This window comes from Hemitrygon akajei, chromosome 19 (assembly GCF_048418815.1).
Source record: "Hemitrygon akajei chromosome 19, sHemAka1.3, whole genome shotgun sequence".
NCBI classification, from domain to species: Eukaryota; Metazoa; Chordata; class Chondrichthyes; order Myliobatiformes; family Dasyatidae; genus Hemitrygon; species Hemitrygon akajei.
Genome location: NC_133142.1, coordinates 14,384,081 through 14,404,399, shown reverse-complemented (window position 1 = coordinate 14,404,399; position 20,319 = coordinate 14,384,081). Strand labels below are relative to the sequence as shown.

Below are 20,319 nucleotides of genomic sequence, written 5' to 3'. Positions count from 1 at the left end.
TATTGATGGAATTGGGACATGTCACGTCATTTTTCGACTTAGGTTAAAATCAACATATCTATGATTTCCGAGCACCGCGCACGACCATCTCACTCCGGCTAAGTATTGACGGCTTTAACTTTGCTTACAAGAAAATCTCGATGTAAATATCACCTTTATAAAGAAATGGAAAATATAGAAGTTAATACAACTGTTGATCACTTCTCGGCACACACACAACACTTCATGCAATGAAGTAGGTCCGTTTGGTATCAAGTAGAACAGTCACAGAGAAATACACTTCGATCCCACTGATTTCAAGCAAAATATCAACCATGTTTTCATTCACCCCAGATTCTCATCGTCACCCTCGCCCCCCAGATTCCACCACTTGTCAATACACTAGGAGCATTTTGGAGTGGCCAATTGACCTACCAATCTGCACGTCTTTGGGATGTTTAACGGAACCGGAGCACCCGGAGGAAACACATACGGTCATGGGGGGGAGCGTGCAGACTCCACACACACGGTACCGAAAACCAGGACTGAAACCCGCTACGAAGCAGCTGCGCCACTGTGCAACAGACCTGTCTTTTCCTTAATCCCGGTGCACACTTTCGAACACGGTCACGCAGTGATAGCGATCACATTTAAACAGAGAGCACCGGCAGATTCGCGCGAACTCGTCGCCTCAAGCTCTGAGGCTTATCCGTCAGACTGTCTATTCCCGGTGTGCATAAAAATATCTCGTGTCGCTTTCCATTGATCAAAGTCGCTTGCATAATTTCTAAAGAGACAGCCTGACGTCTTGACCCTAGAGAATAATTTCTTTTAAAATAAGAGATATCTACGTCTGATTTTCCTCCAGTCCACCGCTCCATCACATTCCCACACTACACGATTCAAACTTGTATTTTATCGCTGACAGTACGGGGGGGGGGGGGGGGGGCATTGTTGTAAGACCATCCTAAAATTCTTTGGAAGTAGTGCGATTGTTTTCCAGTTTCAATGAGCTTACAGGCATATCGCCTCTGTTTCCTGCCTATTTTGTCAAGAACCTGGCTTGCTCTCTGGAAATGTTACACAGATAAACCACACACTTACTGTTTCAAGCTCCCGGTGACAGAAGCTGGTGGTGTTTACTGCTGGAAGTTGACGTCGAGAACCAGATCTTTGCTTTGTTACCGCTGTTGCTTTTTGTCCTCCACGAGCTCAAGAGATGAGACGGCGCAGATTCTCCCCACACAGCGCGTCTCCGAGTATGTGGAGAGCGGAGCAGAGAGGGGAAGGGAGCATCGAGACTCCCGCGCAACTGGCTAATAACTCCAGCAACAACGTAGCGTGCGGCGCCCAGCCTGACACTCTCATCTACATAGCGTCAATGACATCTCAAAGTCACCATCCACTGAGATGGAAGTGGGCTCCGCTCCGCTACCCCTGCCTTTTTGTATCAACGTTTGCATATTCTGGGAGTTCCTTCTATTGATGCCTGCTTCACCCAATAAATCGACACCGTGCAAATACCAAACAAGCGCTATTTCAAGGGCAGCGTTTGAATAGGATGACACCTTATTTTAAAAATTTAGAGCTCCGAGGTCCTCGACAAATGCCAGATTTTGTAATGGAGACGATTAATTTGTTTCTCGGGAAACGCCGGAAAGAAAAGGCGCAGATCACTTTTAGTCCACGTTTTCCAGTAACCTCTACACATTAAACTTCTCTTGAATCAAGTTCGTTCCCATTGAGCCCGCATTCCCCCAACTTCGCAGTGTGCATTTTATCACAAAAGATCATGGAAGTTTGTTGCCAGCTCATTCAAGCCCTGAAAGGGAATCAAGGTATTAACGAGAAGGAATAAACTTGCATTTAAATAGCGTCTTTCAGAGCGTTCCAAAGCATTTTTACTGCAATTGATGGGTGGTAACTATTGGGAGGTAAGAAACTCTGTAGGTAATTTTCACAGGGCGAGCCTCCGGATTCGGCGAAGTGTTAATGAGCCAAACGATCCACTGAAATGAAATCTGGCCTGAACCACCGAGGTAAAATTCCAGATGGGGCGAGCCTGGAATCATCATGCCCATACGAGCAAGGAGGCTGGATTCGGGATGTCTGCCGTTATGTTACCGCGACTCCATTTCCCCGGCAGAGCACCGAGATTGCTGTGGTTAAGTGGCTGATATGGGACATGCACTTGTCATGTACTGACTCGGAGGCATGAATCCTAACAGTTCAGCTTAGACCGAGTCCCAAGCCATTCTCCAGTGAATGCGACCTAAATGTCAAGAGAATATAGGAGATTCGGTCCTAACATCACGACATGGAAAGGTTGGCTCAATAAAACGATGCACAATTTCGGCCGTGCAGACAACACGTTGGATACATCCCTTTCATCTGCAATTTGAAGTTCCTCTCTTAAAACCCAAAAGAAAATTTAGGTAATTTTCAGCGTAATTTCAACAGGCAGATTTTATACTCCTGACAGGATAACAGGAATGGTCAATAGTTTTCGCACTGGGGGTGAGAGATAAACTGAATATTGTATTTATAATCTTCTTGCCTTTCACACACCAAAGGGGGCCCAATGCCCACACTCAGGAACACAGGGCTTTGCTTTAGAGTTGAAGTAAATAGATAAATGTCTGCCAGACGGTCTCGGCCCGAAACGTCGACCGTACCTTTTCCCGTAGATGCTGCCTAGCCTGCTGAGTTCCTTCAGCATTTTGTGTGTGTTGCTTCTCTTGTTTGAAATAAACTTTCCGCCTAGAGACGCCGAAATATTACTGTGTAGCTGAAGCTATTCCGAGGAAAACCGAATTCTCCTGGTAAGGTGCACGTTGTATTGACCTGCTCCCACAGAAACATGTTGTTTCCCACGTTAGTCGCTCCAATAACACGAGTCATTGGAACTAATCTCAACCGAGTACAATGAGGATGGACATTGAGTTAGTTGCTGGTTGCAATTGACTACGATCAATAAATAGCCTGTAACTTCTCTTTCGAAACTGAGCATTTTTGCGCTGTGTGCTAAAGTCTCGAAGGTGCGGTCGGCTGCGGCGTGGCGTCTACGGGCCCCGGTGCGAGGAACGAGCCGATGTTTGGCCGAGTTAAGCGGCGAGCCAAATTGTAAAGGTCAGGGTGTCGGGGCAGGAGGACGGGCCAGGGCTCAGCTTGCTGCTCGGCGACGTTTACTTGTCTCTGCGCTGAACTGAGGCTTTGGCCTGCAACTAATTGGCTCCTGGACCGGCTACAACGATGATGGCTTCGTGGCCGTGAACTCACTTCCATGAACTTTAGTTCTGAATGTTCTTTGCTTAATGTTTATTGTTCGCATGGTTTGTTCTGTTTTTGTACATTGGGTGTCTGACAGTCTTGTTAATGGTTTCTTTGTTTTGGGGCTGCCTGTAAGGAGACGAATCTCAAGGGCGTATACAGTATTATGTACAAACTTTAATAAATGTACATTGAGTTTTGAAGTTTGAATTGGAGTCATTTTTGAGCTATATCATAGTCCACTGGAGAGCAAGTGAAGATGTTCATCTTGTTATTTCTCTGAAGCTCAAAGAACGTGAAAAGAAAGTGTCCTGCCTTAGTTCAGTGAATGAATTGTGGGAAAGGGCCGCGCTGAAAAGGTCCTTGTAATGTTAAGCATTTAGATAAAGTGTAAAATTCAAAATGCAGATACTCTTTTGTGGGCCTTGTACTAGATAAGCAAACCAGTAAAACATTTGATTTGTTGTTTGGTAAAATTTCGAGTATTTATCTGAAACCTCTAAACCACTCCTCGTCTGCCTTCTTTCTATGTCTCAAGTGAGGGAACAAATTAATGCAATGTTGCGGCCTGTTTCGGAATAAATGTCCGATCTTTAATTTGGCGGGGTTTGCAAACGCATTTAGTAATACAGAAGTGATACACCTGCTGTATATTGGCTGGTTGTATTGAGAGTGTCAACGCGAATTTAAAGAGCTCTTTCTTGGAAGAGGGAGTTTGGTTCACAATTAGGTAGGTAGGGGTGTGTGTGTCTGTGTGAGATATATATAAAAAAGGGGCCACCATTTGGAAACTGTGTTCGTAATAGTGATGCATTGATACCTGGCATACCAATTGCCCTAAATGTGTGAAGAGGCGATGATGGGAACCCTACGTTTTCCATTCCAAATTACATCTATGCACTGACTGCATTTATCCTGATATGATCAGCACCAGTCGTATCATTTATCATTGATTAGTAAAAGTCAATTAAGGTGAGCTCATGTGCCGGTATTTTGAATGTTGCAAAATAGTTGTTTTGATTTCAAGAAACTCCTTTCACTTCGGTTGGCACTTCACAGTTGTCCGTGAAACCTTTGAAAACTTCAGATTCCCATCGGATCCGAGGCTGGCTTCATTTCCGACCATTTAGATTTAAAAGTCTTCGACAATGTTTAATGTCATCCCCAATTTATTGCCCTTTGGAGCATTTACTGCGCTAATTAAGTTCTCAATAGCTTTGCTCGATGTCCATTGAATTCCTACTAAATTTGCAAATATTCGGAGATTCATTCAACGTTGTGATTTTGGAGACAATCACGGCAGAAACCATTTCTCCTTGCTGGGTTATTTCGGGACAGTAATACATAATTAATAATCCAATCTTTATTGAGGCTGATCTATGATAAACTGGGAATTCAATGCAATTTTCAAAACTTTTGTTTGAAATATGTTGTTTAGCTAGAAAATGTATTTTTTTTCTAGCAGGTACATCATAGAAACACGTATTCTGTTGTAAGGAATATCCCGAAGTAAGTTATGTATATGATTTTTCGACTTCACTAACTTCAGAAATTACTTTGGGACGCATAAACCGATTTCTACACAGTTGAACTCAACCGTGGTGAAACTAAAGGAACATTTTTAGGGGGTTCTGGTTGTATGTCTTAAGTTGTCTTTAATGACCTTCCTTTGAACTATAATATTGGTTATATATCATGCACGGAATTTACAGACCGGAAGTCGTTTTACGCGCGCTATAGTCCTCGCCAATGGTGTTAGACTCTTAACAAGTTGCTCATTCTGCTTATATTTAGTCCAACTATTGCGTATCTCCACCAACGGATTTTACAATTAAGTGACACGAGTGATTAGCCCCTTTTCATTACAGCGATTAAGGATTTAATAAAGTAGCGTAGTTGCGTCCCATTGTTCATTTGTGATAGACAGTATACATTCATATTCAGCACACACACACAGTCGGCCAGGCACACTGTGCATTAGGCGGTACCACTGCTCTGGCTGATTTGGTGGAATCCGCAAAGCAGCCATCCCTATTGGGGGGGTGGGGGAGTTAGAAATATATTCATGCCTGTCTGGATCTCCACCTATCCTGCCCACTCCTGAGGCAAGATTGTATTGGCCTTCAGTTTCTGATCCTATATTAAACAGGTCCTTATGAACGACGAGCAGCTATTTTTCAAAGTTTGCTCCGGTAGCAGCATTTTCCCCACACACGTCAACTTCAAGTCAAAATACACACGTGTAAAAAAACGTGCCGTTGTTGAATTCCAAGTCAATTGGTATTAATTGGAAAATAACACTTCTCAAAAGTTTGTGATTCTCGTTGGTTATTGATTCTGTTAAATAAACATACCAAGTGTTAACTTAGAACATAGAACTAAAGCCCCTTCGGCCCTCGAAATTGTGCCCAACTTTTTTTTTAAACCTATTCTATGATCAATCTGACACTTCCATATCTCTCATAACTTTCCATCCGCATCTCTCCATTTTTGTTCTAACATCCAAGCGCCTCTCCAAGAGCTTATTAAATTCTCCCAATGTACCTGTCTCTACCACCACTCCAGGCACGGCAGTCCACGCACCCTCCACTCGCTGTGTAAAGAACTTATCCCTGCCAGCTCCCCTCTGTACTTCCCTCCAAACACCTTAAAAGTATGCCAATTATACAAATTAGTCACTTCAGCCCTGGTCAGGAAGAGTTTCTAGCCATCCACTCTAATTATGCCTCTTATCATCTTGTACACGTCTATCAGTCGCCTGTCAACTTCCTTCCCTCCAAAGAGATAAAGTCCTCGCTCACTGAGCCCGTCTTCATAAGACGTGCCAGGCAGCGTCTCTTCTTCACCCGTTCCAAAGCTTCCACATCCTCCCTATAATGAGGCGACTAGAACTGAACACAATGTGGCCTAAGCAGAGTTTTACTGTGTTGCAACATTGCCTCGTGGTTCTTAGACTCAATCCCCCGATTAAAGAAAGCAAACACACCATATCACTTCTTAACAGCCCTGCGAATTTGCGCGGCAATCTTACTTAAAACAACGTTAAGCAGAGAAAGGAACAAACTATTCCTTGATTGCAATTTTAACTTGCCTCCCTCCACCGCCTAGATATCGTTTCCATTTTGTTCTAAAAGTTTTACTTCAGTATCCGTTGGAATTAACATGCATTTCGAGTTATAACCCTAAACAGCAGGAACACGGCACCGCCGTGTTTAAGTTACTTAGAGATGGGGGGGGAAAAAAATCAACGTTACCCAGTTAACAGTTTCTGAAGGATTTACTGTATGCTTTGAAACTATGTCTGTTGAAGGTATATTAGAATAGGAAGTAAGTGGGATCTTTGTGATTTTTGTGTGAAGGGACAGTTTTAATCACTTCTTGATGACCAAGCTGCCTTAACAGAGGTTGAATGGTGATTTAAACAGGATAATCTCCTTCGCTGCTCATTGGAAGGGCGATTCGGGGTATAAATTCGGTGGATAGATGCACATACAACACTGCATTTCGCAGCGGGCTCTGTGCAGGCAGCGAAAAGCGAGTCATGACAGCTCCAACTGAGAGAGCATCAAACCCGCTCGACTGAAGAGTTCGGAGTCGCACGCAGAGGCGCTCGATCCGAGTTGATGTCCTTTTCCCTTGTAGCCGGCACGAATGATGTTCCTCACCCAAACTCAGGCTGCAGATTTCATCCTTGTACACAAGCTGCATTTGAATGGCAAAGAGACATTGAATGCAAAAACAGAGGTAAGTGGCGACAAATTTTTGCTGTGGTGGCTTAAAACCAGTGATGCAATTACATGGAGGAAAAGCACGTGTTTGTAGTCATCTTTAGTCTGACTCCGTTCATCTGCTTGGATTGTGGCTACTTTTTGACTGAATACAAAATAAGGGCTCCACTGCCCGGGAATCTGAAACAAAAATAATAAAGTTCTGGAAACGCTTAGCAGGCCAGGTAGCGTCTGTGAGGAGAGAAACAATTGGCACCTCATGTGACAACCCTTCATGAGAATTGGAAAAGTGAGAAAAGGTACATGAAAGCAGTAGAAAGGAAGTGAGGAGGAGAGAATGAAGGGAAAGTCTGTGATGGAGTAGGGACAGTTTTTAAGGAAAGGAAAATGAATGCTAACCAGTAAAATGTGATCTCTCTGGAAGTGAGCAATGAAGTTAGTAGGATCAAAGTGTGAACTGAATAACTTAGTTACTGAAAAGAAAGATGTAAAATTTATAAGAATTTTGCTGGTCTGTCTGGAGGAGCTGAGTTATAGGGAAAGATTGAATAGATTCCTATTTTATTCCTTGGAGCACAGACGATTGATGGAAGATTTGATAGAGGTATACAAAATTATGAGGGGTATAGATTGGATAAATGCAAGCAGGTTTTTCTTCCCTCCACTGAGGTTGGGTGGTGCTCCAACTAGAGGTCATGGGTAAAGATTGAAAGGTGAAAAGTTTAAGTGGAACACGAGGGGAAACTTCTGCACTCAGAGGGTGGTGAGTGCGGAACAAGCTGCCATCGTAAATGGTGCATGTGAGATTGAATTCATGGTTTAAGAGAAGTTCGGATAGGTATGTGGATAGGAAGGGTATGGAGGGCTATGGTCATAGTGCAGGTCGATGGGAGTAACAGTTAAATGGCTCGGCACAGACTAGGTAAGCTATAGGGCCTGTTTCTGTGCCGTACTTTTCTATGAAAAACTGGAATTTTAAAAAACTGCTAAAAAAAATACTCAGCAGATCAGACAGTATTTGTGAAGGGACAGAAAAGTGAGTTAATAATACAGCTAGATGATTTTACATCAGAACTACACTGTTCTGACACAGATGGGGAACTTCAGTTATATGAGATTTCAGTGTCTCAAGGACCATATGCAGGTGAAGTACTATTTCCTGAGTTTATGTTGGACTTTACTGAAACCATGCTGGAGGCTAAAGACAATGAGGTCACAGCAGGAGTGGGTTGAATGTTAATGTGACAGGCTTCTGAAGCTTAGTGTCACCCTTGCAGACTTAAAGGGAGGCATTCTGCATCACAGTCACTAGATCTGTAATTTGTTTTTTTTTTCTTCCCAATGTAGATGGGACCACATTTAGAGCGGCAAGTGCAGTACAGTGGATTGGAAGGAACAGAAGTGAATTGCTGCTTCATCTGGAAGGTCTGCTTGGGTGTCTGGAGGCTGGGGAAGGAAGAGGTAAAATGGCAGGTGTTTGATCTCTTTCATTCGCACATGAAAAACCAAATGTTAGTTGGAGATGGAGGTTGGTTGCAGAAGGGGTGAGGGCAAAACTCTGAAGTCAGAGACATAGTTAAGAATCCTGTAACTATGGTGGAGGGGGGGAATCCATGGTCAAGGAAAGAGGAGGATGTTCCAGAAACACTGGAGTGTTTCAGTCTCGTCACCTGAACAGGTGCAATGAGGATGGAGGAAGTAGGAGAACAAAATGCTGTGCCTACAAGAAGGTGTGAATCAGGCCGAGAGAGTCCACAGATAATGGTACTGGTCAGTAAGATATCCCATGAGATGGAAAAAAAAAAGAGACCAAGAAAGGGTCAGAAATGGACAAGAGCAAGTGAGACTTGGGTAGAAATTGGCAATGAAGTTTTGAGGTTTATACAATTGCAAGAGCAGCACCAATATAGAGAATGTATGAAATAAAATGGGATGGGCTTGAGAGGTGGGCAGAGAACTTGAATAGGACAGAGACATCCCATTAATTAAAAACAGGCAGAAGTTGGGCTCATGAGTTCCAGGGCTACATCTTTTATTTAAAGAAACATCTCCTCTGCATCCTCTCCAGCTCTATCACCATCTTTCCTACAGCACGCTGAGTAAAAAAAATCCAGTACTTACACTGAGGACTGACCAAGGTTTTATACAGTTGGAGCATGACCTCCGTTGTTCAGTATTTAGTGCCCCAACTAATGAAGGCAGGTACACAATATGCATTCCTAACTATCTAAGTTGCCACCTTTAAGGGGCTATTGACATGGTTCAAAGTCCCTCTGTTTCTCAGTGCTTTGTAAGTCTCAGTGCATGTCCTAACCTCATCAGTACTCTCAGAATTCATCACCTCATATTTGTCTGGATTTTTAAGACTATTTCATGAACACTTTGATGTCTCTCTGCAGCCTAAAACTACCTACCACACTATCATCTGCAATCTTATTGATTGTGCCTTACACACCCACATCTAAGTTGTTGATATGTATTATATCAGCAAGGGTCCCAGTAATATGGGACACTAATCATTGGCATCAAATCACAAAATCAATCCTCTACAATCACCTTCTGGCTCCTATTGCCTAGCCAACCTACCCTGGTTGGCATGAGCCTAACCTTTTTAACCCCGTGTCTCCCATGTGGGATCTTTTCAAAGGCTTTAGTCATGGCCATGTTAATCATATCTACTATGCTGCCTCATGGGTACACTGTCACCTCTTCAAAGAATTCAGTCAAATTGATCAGACTGCACTTGCCTTTGACAAAGCCATGTTGGCTGTTTCCCTGCCTTTCCAAATGATCATAATCCTCTCCCTCAGAATTTTTCCAGTATCTTCCTTGCCTCTGATGACAGGCTGTCAGGTCTATAGATACCAGACTTTACCTTGCTGCTTTTTTTGAAAAATAGAGGCACTTTTGTTATCTTCCCATGACCTGGTACCCCATTGTGTCCAACAATAATTTTAAAATTTCAGCCAGAGTCCCAAAAATCTCTTACATTGTCACCTATGGCAGCCTGGGATATATCCCATGTGGGCATGAGGACTTTTCCCACTTTTAAATCTGTAAAGGCTTTGGATACCCTCATTTATTTATGGAAACCTGCACTAGACTTTCACCTCTCTCAATGAACTCTGACTGTAAAGCTGGTTTCTTCTTTGAATACTGATGAAACACAAGACCATAAGACCTTAAGACAAAGGAGCAGAAGTCGGCCATTTCACCCATTGAGTCTGCTCTGCCTTTTTATCATGAGCTGATCCATTCTCCCATTTAGTCCCATTCCCCCACCTTCTCACCATAACCTTTGATGCCCTGGTGACTCAGATACCTATCAATCTCTGCCTTAAATACACCCAATGACTTGACCTCCACTGCCACCTGTGGCAACAAATTCCAGATTCACCACCCTCTGGCTAAAAAAATTTCTTTGCATCTGTTCTGAATGGGCACCCTTCAATCCATAAGTCATGCTCTCTCATACTAGACTCCCCCACCATGGGAAACAACTTTGCCACATCCGCTCTGTCCATGCCTTTCAACATTGGAAACATATTCATTTAGAACTAACTTCATGGGAGTCATCATTGAGGAGAAGCTTAAATAGATCAGCCAATCAAATGCTATGGCCACATGACTATTTCAGGGACTAGGTATTCTATTTTGGTGACAGGGTGGTGATATGTCTCTAATAAAGGACAAGCCTGAAAGATACCCTTGGGCAAGGTGCAGCATCTGCTTAGCCCCTCGACTGGGGTCACTTGAAACCATAGGAGCAAATGGTAGATAGTCCTATGAGCAGCTGGTCCATATCACAAGTCCTGGTTATGCAACCACTGACGCCAGGCAGACAATCTCTGAAGAGTATTGTTAATGGCTGGGGTCAGCCATCTTTTGAAGACACTGCCCAGAAGAAGACAATGGCAAACCACTTCTGTTGAAAAATTTGCCAAGAACAATTCTGGTCATGAGACCATGACCACCCACATCACATGACAGCACATAATGATGATGAAATTTTCTGTAACTCAGCTCCTCAATCATAAATCTTTTCCAACCTGTAAAAGACAAGTCAGTGCTACACTATATTCTGGCTAATAATCGTTTCATCATTAATTCGTCTTTGACTCTTTGACCACAAAATCATTCACCATTGATTGGAATTGGAGCAAGGACTGATTTTGCAGAAGTTCTGCCTTGTAATGGTAGGTGTGTTTTTGTTAGCACTGGGATGAACAAGATCACTGAACAACACTGATTAAAATGAGTATAGTGAGAAATGCTGGACAATCAGAAAAAGCTTTGCAGTAGGTTGAAATTAGTTCTGATTCCCATTCCGACACATTGGTCCATGGCCTCCCCTTGTGCCAAGATGAGGCACTCTCAGAGTGGAGGAGCAGCATCTTCTGTTCTGTTTGGCTAGCCTCCAACCTGATGACAAGAATATTGATTTTCCCCTAATGGTATTCCCTCCCTGTCCCCTCTTTTTCTATTCCCCACTCTAGCCTCTTACCTCTTCTCACATCTCTATCATCTCCTCCTGGATCCTCCCTCCTTCCTTCATTTTCTCCCATGGTCCACTCTTCTCTCCTATAAGATTCCTCCTTCTTCAGCCCTTTACCTTTCCTACCCACCTGACTTCAGCAATCACCTTCTAGCTATCCTCTTTCCCCTCCCCCATACCTTTCTATTCTGGCATCTTTCCCCTTCCTATCCAGTCCGGAAGGAGGGTCTCAGCCTGAAATGCCAACTGTTTATTCAATACCATAGATGCAGCCTGACTTGCTGAGTTCCTGTGTGTGTGTGTGTGTGTGTGTGTGTGTGTGTGTGTGTGTGTGTGTGTGTGTGTGTGTGTGTGTGTGTGTGTGTGTGTGTGTGTGTGTGTGTGTGTGTGTGTGTGTGTGTGTGGCTTCAGAATCTGGTCAGTTAGTGGACCAAAAGGATGGTGAGTGGTCAAACAATGGGAAGGGAGTGCAGGATAAGGAATTGTCTCAGTCACAGTAGGATTCTTTACTTTTGAAATATCTTTGCTAAATTGAGATTATATATGCATATTATCTGCCAAGAAAATTATTTTCCATAAGAAGATTTGTTGAAAGGGAGTCATCACTGTCAAGTATTATAATCATGAAAGTATACAGATATTTAGGTGAAAAGAAACTAAATTTTGCTTACATTGTCCTTTTCTCTTGTATAGGGGAAAACAGCATGAGTAAATATAGGCCTTCTTATCTGGCAGATAGCAAAAACAGCAAACCCATGACGAGAGGCAACAAATCTCTCAATATGTCAGAAGAAAGTTTTGCATTCCTACAAGTTGAGTTGTAAAAATTGATAGACAGCTTAACAGGAAGAGGTCGAGACTCCAAGAACATCCTTGGTGACGGTAGGGCTAAAGAGAAGCATTTACAGTCTTGTCTAGTTAGACTACTTTGCAGATGATCCAATTCTATCATCTTCAGCCCCTTTGATTCATCCTATGAAGTAACAACAGTTGGCTGCAAGCATCAAATATCTGAGGCCAGACGCTGCCCCAGCTGTAGTTCTGAAGACCTGCACTCCAGAACTTAGTGTGTCTTTAATCAAGCAACACACACAACATGATGGATGTACTCAGAAGGCCAGGCAGTATCTATGGAAAAGAGTAGTTGATGTTTCGGGCCGAGACCCTTCAGCAGGACTGGGGAGAAAAGGATGAGGAAGGGGAGGGAGAAACACAAGGTGATGGGTAAAACCAGGGATGGGAAGTGTGAAGTATGGAGCTAGGAAGTTGTTTGGCGAAAGAGATACAAAGTTGGAGAAGGGAGAATTGAATAAAAGAGGACAGAAGGCCATGGAAGAAAGAAAAGGGGGGGAGGAGCACCAGAGGGAGGCGATTTCAGGCAAAGAGGCTGAGAGAGGGAAAAGAGGATGGGGAATGGTGAAGCGGGGGGGGGGGGGGGGGGGAGGGAAGAGCATTACCAGAAGTTTGAGAAATCAATGTTCATGCCATTAGGTTGGAGGCTACCCAGACAGAATACAAAGTGTCATTCCTCCAACCTGAGTGTGGCCTCATCACGACAGTAGAGGAGGCCATGGATTGACATATTAGAATGGGAATGGGAAGTGGAATTAAAATGGGTGGTCTCTGGGAGATCCCTCATTTTCTGCTGGATGGAGTGTAGGTGCTTGGCGAAGTGATCTCTGAACCTGCGTCGGGTCTCACTGATATACAGGAAGCCACAGAGAGCACCAGACACAGTAGGTGACCCCAACAGTCTCACAGGTGAAGTGTTGCCTCACCTGGAAGGACTGTTAGTGGTCCTGAATGGTACAGAGGAAGGAGGTGTAGGGGCAGGAGAAGCACTTGTTCCACTTGCAAGGATAAGTGACAGGAGGGAGATCAGTGGGGAGGAACGAATAGACAAGGGAGTCGCATAGGAAACGATCCCTGCGGAAAGCAGAAAGTGGGGAGGACGGGAGGAAGGAAAGGCGGGCTTGGTGGTGGGATCCCATTGGAGATGGTGGAAGTTACGGAGAATTATGTGCCGGATGCAGAAGCTGGTGAAGTGGTCTCTAACTAAGTGGTTCCAGCCCTGGCATCTATAGGACAAATCTAATCTGGCGAATTACTACCAAGTTAGAATGTTATTAATCATCAGCACAATGATGAATTGACACAACGCTGTTATCAATTGACACTTAGTCACCAATAACCCACTCAACAAAGTTCATTCTGAGCTTAGTGAGGACCATTCAGCTCCAGACCATATCACATTCTTGGTCCAAGGGATTCTGGTAAAACTGGAGGTAATGGGCTTCATGGGGAAAGTGCTCCAATGGATGGAGTGGGGCCACACTTCAGACAAAGGAAGGTAGTTCTGCTTTGTTGGAAATCAACTATTCCAGGCACAGACATTCTCAGCCAGTTTACGACCCAGCTTCTTTACATCTTAGGGTCCGAGGAAAGGACATTTAAACAATGTTTAATTCCATTCTCAACTCCTCAGCAATGAAGCATTTTGTGCCTCTGCAAGACAACGTTCTGGCATAGGTTCAAAAGAGATTAAAAAGGGAAGATTATGTACCTTGAGATATCGAAATATTCAGTGAACTGTGTCCTTTGTGTCAATGACCACACAGTCCACATCACTTTTGGTGCCATGGAACTCACTAAACCTAACCTTAGCTGTACACCTCTGGAACGCGGGAGGAGACCGGAGCACCCAGAGGAAACACATGCGATCACGGGGAGAACGTGACAGACAGCAGTGGGAATCTAGTCACGATCTTGCAATTACCACTGTAAAACATTGTGTTAGCCACCATGCTACCATACCACACTTGTCAGGGACAAGTTACATTTGCATCACAAAGCTGCCAAACAAAAGACAAAGCCTAATAAGAAAGATTCTACGTGTCCTCCCCAGCTTATGTGCAGGAAGGGGTGTTTAGGGGACTGGTGGGATGTATTTGCTGGCTGCTTCAAGGCTGCAGGCATCTTCTGCCATGTAGGAATTCCATTGAAAATTTTATTTCTCAACCAAACAGCTCTGATATTCAAATGGAATACTGATTATGAGTCACCCACTGGGAATGATCATTAAATAGAACAGGAGTTTCCAACCTTTATCACGCCATGGACCCCTACCATTAACCCAGGCATCCACGGACTACAGGTTGGGAACTCCTGAACTGGAAGCTCAAATTGATTAGCCGCATAAATACTGCAGCCACCAGGCAGACTAGTGGCTAGGTATTCTGGGGTGAGTAATAAATCTCTACTATCTTTTGTCTTTCTATCATCTACACAGCGCATGTCAGGAGTGCAAGGGAATACTTCTACTTGCCCGATGAACAACACTGAAGAAAACTAAGACCATTACCGATAAATCTGGCTGGTTGATTGGTACTCCATCTATAACTTTAAGCAATCATTCCCTCCAGTAATAGAGTACAATGGCTGTAGTGTGCCGCATCTACAAAATGCACTGTAGGTACTTGTCTAGGCTACATTGACATCACTTGAAATACCCTTGGCTTCTCTCACCAAGAAACCTCCTCCATGATAGAGGGGTATAAGATGATAAGAGACATAGATAGAATGGACAGACAGCACTTTTCTCCCAGAGTGACAATGGCCAATACATGAAGACATTCTTTTCCGGTGATCAGAGGAAAGAATAGAGGGGATGATAGAGGAAGGGTAAGGGTGAGGGTGGTAAGGGTATGGAATGGATTGCCTGGGGTGATGGGAGAGACAGATACAGCAGGGACATTTAAGAGTCTCTTAGACCGACATATGGATGAAAGAAAAATGGGAGTGTTACCTCAGAAAAATGTTAGATTGATCTTGGAGTTGGTTAAAAGGGCCTGTTCTGTGCTGTACTTTTCTAGGTTCTATGGTCTCCTACAAACTATTCACCATCCTGCCTTGGGAATATCAATGCTGGGTGTATGATCTGGAAGTCCCTCCTCAGCAGCACTACAGAAGTACTACAGATGCCCAAGAAAACAGCAAACCACCACCTTCACATGGTCAGTTAGTGATGGTAGGTAAATGATCCCCACAAAGCCATGATAGCAAAACAAAATGAACATACACACAAGTAAAACAGTAACTGGAGGAGAAAAGAGTCTTGGATCAGTGCACTTGAAAGGCCTTTAGGAGAATTGATGAGAAATCAGCTCTCAGAGATTGCACCACATGGATCGTGCTCTCTTCTCGCTTTGTCATCAGGTAGAAGGCACAAGAATCGCCAGACTTGCACCACCAGCTTCATGAACACTTACTACCTCTCAACCTCCAGGCTCCTGAAGAGGGATAACTACACTCCCTTGCCCCCTCATCGATATGTTTGCACAACCAATGATCTCGCTTTTACGGGCTCTGTCTCATTATCTGATGCTCTTGTTATTTATTGCTGTTTATTTATATTTGCATTTACACATTTTGTTGTCTTCTGCTCTCTGGCTGATCGGTTATAGTTACTACTCTATAGATTTGTTGAGTATGCCCACAAGAAAATACATCTCAGGGTTGTATATAGTGACTTTCATAATAAACTTTACTTTGAACATTGAAATTGCAACACAGTGGGTGATCAGAATGTGAAAGATGAAATGGAGGGAATTTATTTTCATGGATTTGGTGTGACTGTCCTTTCATTATCTGTTTCCTTGAGAATGGCAACATTGTTGACATAACTATTTTAGGAATTTTTTTTGCAATTCTAGGGAATGTAGCAAAAGAAGGACCCAGCAAGTAAGATTAAGTCAAATTCAATAAACGCCATCACTTTGACCCTACATTTCATACGTGTACTGTATGTTTTGTATGCCTGAGCAATAGCCAGATAAACACAGCCAGTAGACCCTCCATCTTACTGGGATCGGATTCATCTACACCTGCAGGTTCATCTCTGATTTTGCATAGAATTTTAGTAAGTATTAGTTAGAACATCTAATTGTTTAACTCTAGTCTCAAACCTGATCCTTAGATTCAAATTTGCTGTTTTCTCAATCTCAAATCAGAGTGCCATACATATAGAATAAACTGCTTTCATTACTGGAGGATTGGACAGGATATCTCTTTATGTAGGCGTAGTTAATTCACCAGATGATTTATAGGTAACGAGGGTGAATGCTTTAACTGATATACACTGGTTCACCTGTATGCAAACATCTACTCAGCCAATCACGTGGCAGCTCAATGCAAAAAGCATGCAGATGTGGTCAAGAGGTTCAGATCAAACATCAGAATGGGGAAGAGATGTCATCTATGTGACTTTGATTGTGGAATGATTGTTGGTGTCAGATAGAGCAGTCTGAGTATCTCAGAAACTGATGATCCTGTTAGAAAGGACTTAGTGAAGTTAGAAGGTGACTTGAGAATGCCGTGGTGAGTAAGATGAAGGAAAAACCCCCAAGATGTTCTACATGTACAGGAAGGGCAAGAGCATGATTAGAGTGAGAGTAAGGCCAATCATGGATAACAGAGGAAATGTGTGTCTGGAGATGGTAAGGGAGTTTCTAAATAAATACTTTTCTTCAGTTTTCACCAATGAGAGGGGACTTGAGGAATAGGAGGTCAGCATAGAACAGGCTAATGTGCTGGAACATGTTGATATTAAGAAAGGGGATGTGCTGCAATCTTTGAAAACCATTAGAATAGATAATGGGATATACCCCAGGTTACCACAGAAAGTGAGGGGAGAGATTGCTGTACCTTTGGTGTTCTTTGCATTCTCACTGGCCACAGAAGTATCACCGGGAGATTGGAGGGTGGCAAATATTATTCCTTTGTATAAGAAAGATAATAGTAATAATCCTAGGAATTATAGACCAGTGATTGGCAAACCTGGGATTTTCACACACAACTGTCTTTAGAGTTTACAGAGAATGGTGCGAAAAACAGAAAAAAACATCCAGTGAGTGGCAGTTCTGTAGGCAAAGATGTTTTGTTAATGAGAGAGGTCAGAGGGGAATGGCTAGATTGGTTCAAGCTGACTGGAATGTAACAGTAACTCAATAAACATATATTACAACAGCAATGTGCAGAAAAGCAGTTCTGGATGCACAGCACATCGAACCTTGAAGTAGGTGATCTACAGCAGCAGAAGACCATGAACATACTCTTGGTGGCTACCTTATGAGGTACAGGAGATACCTAATAAACTGGCCATTGAGTGTACATGAATTGTTCGCATTACAGGAGAATTGTACAAGATATCTTTGTGGACATAGTTAATTCACCAATAGGAATAGGGGCTTACCTTAATTTCTTGAGGTCAGCTCTCTTCTAACATGCAGTCAGTCCAGAAAATAGCATTGGAGATGATTAGTGTCTTAACTCATCTTTATAGGACCAATTACTTTTGAAGTGAATGTCTGTCAGACGTGGGTAGATCTCCAGTTCAGTGAAATTCATTATTGGTAATCTCTATTGTTTGATCATCCTATCGAGTCATAGGAGGCCTCCATTTAAGAGGATTATCACAGTATTAACTCTCAACCAGCTCACCCATGAAAAAATGCAGAAGTTAAAAGTGTGCTTAATTCACTATAATTGATGCTGACACTTCATTGGAGAACAGGTTGTGTGGATGGGAAATTACATAATTTGCACACGAGGCTGAAAGCATTTGGATGATTTGCAGATGAAAATGTGTCCAGTTATTTTCAGTTATCTGAAACAGATCACATTGGACCACAATTAAGTGTCATAGATGCCATGTTAGAATTATTGATGCTTCATTTATTTCCACTTGAAACTAGAAAGAAATTTCACTTTGCTCCTTGAGAATGTTACTTCCTCTGGGCAACATTATTAGTCACCAGCACAACCTGATGGTGCATATTTCACATGGCCTGTTAGGGAGATCAACGAAAGGTCTACCCCACTTTGTGCTCCTTAGTTTCAGATACTTCAGATAAAGCTGCAGGAGTTCTTTTTGTTAACATTTCATTTTTGCTTCATTATCCATGAGCATTTCCTTAGAACAGGGGTTCCAACCTGGGTTCCACAGACTGCTTGCTGAATAGTATTGGTCCATGGCATTAAAATGGTTGGGAGCCCCTGTCTTATTTAGAGCCCAAAAAGAGGACATTGTGTCCATCAAATCTATGCCGGTTCCCAGAACAATTTTGTTCCTCCTTCACATTTCTCTGTAATCTATTCTTCTCACATTCCCACGCGCGCCACTCAGATTCTATCACTCTCTACAAAACTAGGAACAACTTACAGTTATTAATTCACCTATTGACTTGTATACCTTTAGTAAGTGAAAGACTTCCTATGGTGGGGGAGTCTAAGACCGGATGACACATCTCAGAGTAGAGGGGCGATCATTTAGAATGGAGACGAGGATCACTTCTTTAGCTGGAGAGAGGTGAAACTATGGAATTCACTGCCGCAGGCAACTGTGAAGGCCAAGTCATTGGGTACACTTAAGGTAGAGGTTGATAAATTCTTGATTGGTCTGGGCATGAAGGGATACGGGGAATAGGCAGGAGGTTGGGGTTGAGAGGGAAATGGATCAGCCATGAAGATGTGACGGAGTGGACTTGATTGGGCCAAATGGCCTAATTCTGCTCCTATGTCTCATGGAAAGAAACCTAGAGGATCTGGGGGAAACACTGTGGTTAGAGGGAATCCATGCGGATTTCACAGAGCACCAGAGACCAGGATTGAACCCATATTTTTGCAACTGCAAAACAGTAACTCTACTCGCTGCACCACTCTGTCTTAACAATATTCCAGCCATGAATCTTCAGCTATTTGCAAGATATTTTTTAAAAATGTGGATTAAACTGACCAATGATTTACTTAAGGTAATTCATCTCCTTGACATTTCTCAATTGTTCCTTATAACCATTGCATAAGCTGTTTTGCTTATAAGTACCCCTGCATGAATTGTATTTCAGCTCTGAAGAATTTTATTTTGTACTTGCATCACACCTTCTAACAACATTCACATGAAAAAGATGCCTCTGATTGAAAATGCATGTACACTTCTACCCCTTGTTGATGGTTATGAGATCCTACTACCCTAAGTCACTTTAGTCGGCCTAGAAATGGCAGCTGAGTTTTTTGTTTCTCTCCTGATGACTTTTCCCAGCTTTATAGGCAAGGCTTAGTCAGAACCTAATAAGTCAACTCTAGCCTAGAAACTGATGTTACCTTTGTGAAGCAGGCTTCTCTCAGGTCCTCTTCTTCTCTGTTCACTGGGAGGCCTTTGTATCGGTTCCAGTAATGCTTTGCTGCATTATGTCAAGCTTCAACTGTCAATCTTTGCCTCCTGAATCTGGCTTTGTCCTGTCTGTCTGGGCTTTACTCTGTTTCTGCTGCCAATTTCCCATGGATTTTGTGGAGCACTACACTATAGCAGTGAATTCAAATGAGCCTGTGCATCATTAACATGTTGTTTGGCGTGCTAAAGTATTGGTGTTGTCTGTGAGTTGCAATTGGTCAGTGCAAACCGTGTTGGGAGTTTGTACTAGATCTGAGTGGAAAACACAGTTTTCTTGGCAAAATATAAATGTAGAAATCCTTTCAATTGTGTTCGTGTTACTTCCTGAATTTTTTGTTAGACTAAGGTAAAAAAAAATCAGCTTAGAACTAACTGTGTGGTATTTAAAACCTTTTACAGACCCCATTATTTTTGATATTTTTAGTTGAAATAACTTTTTTAAAGGTATTTAATAGCTGGAAAGCAGCAATACTGAAAGGAATTTGTTGCATTTAATGATTAGGATGAGAACCCTGATGCTGTAATCATAACTCCTCAGCCAAGCAAATTAATTCAAAGCATAATTAGCTACTGGGATATTTTATTTCCTCTTATCATTTATTCGTCGATTTTCCTGGCAT

At 42.8% G+C, this 20,319-nt stretch overlaps 1 protein-coding gene and 2 long non-coding RNA genes across 4 annotated transcripts in view; 1 reads left to right on the top strand and 2 right to left on the bottom strand.

Annotated features, from left to right (window-relative positions):
• slc6a1b (solute carrier family 6 member 1b) overlaps positions 1 to 1,787 on the bottom strand; it is a 42,762-nt gene extending 40,975 nt beyond the window's left edge. The window contains exon 1 of one of the 2 annotated variants that reach the window (XM_073072101.1): positions 1,084 to 1,787. The gene's annotated coding sequence lies outside the window, so the exon portion shown is untranslated. Of the gene's footprint in view, positions 1 to 566; positions 707 to 1,083 lie in introns of those variants that run through there. The other variant, XM_073072102.1, reaches the window with a different exon arrangement.
• A 4,810-nt stretch (positions 1,788 to 6,597) lies between these two features.
• LOC140741756 (uncharacterized) lies at positions 6,598 to 19,762 on the bottom strand. The gene is made up of 3 exons (XR_012102128.1): positions 19,630 to 19,762; positions 17,723 to 18,136; positions 6,598 to 6,951 (listed from the first exon to the last, which is right to left on the bottom strand). It is a non-coding gene; the product is annotated as an uncharacterized lncRNA (long non-coding RNA).
• Positions 8,323 to 20,319, top strand: part of LOC140741755 (uncharacterized) — a 36,811-nt gene continuing 24,814 nt past the window's right edge. Inside the window, exon 1 of the long non-coding RNA XR_012102127.1 lies at positions 8,323 to 8,438. This is a non-coding gene — a long non-coding RNA (uncharacterized lncRNA). The remainder of the gene's footprint in view (positions 8,439 to 20,319) is intronic.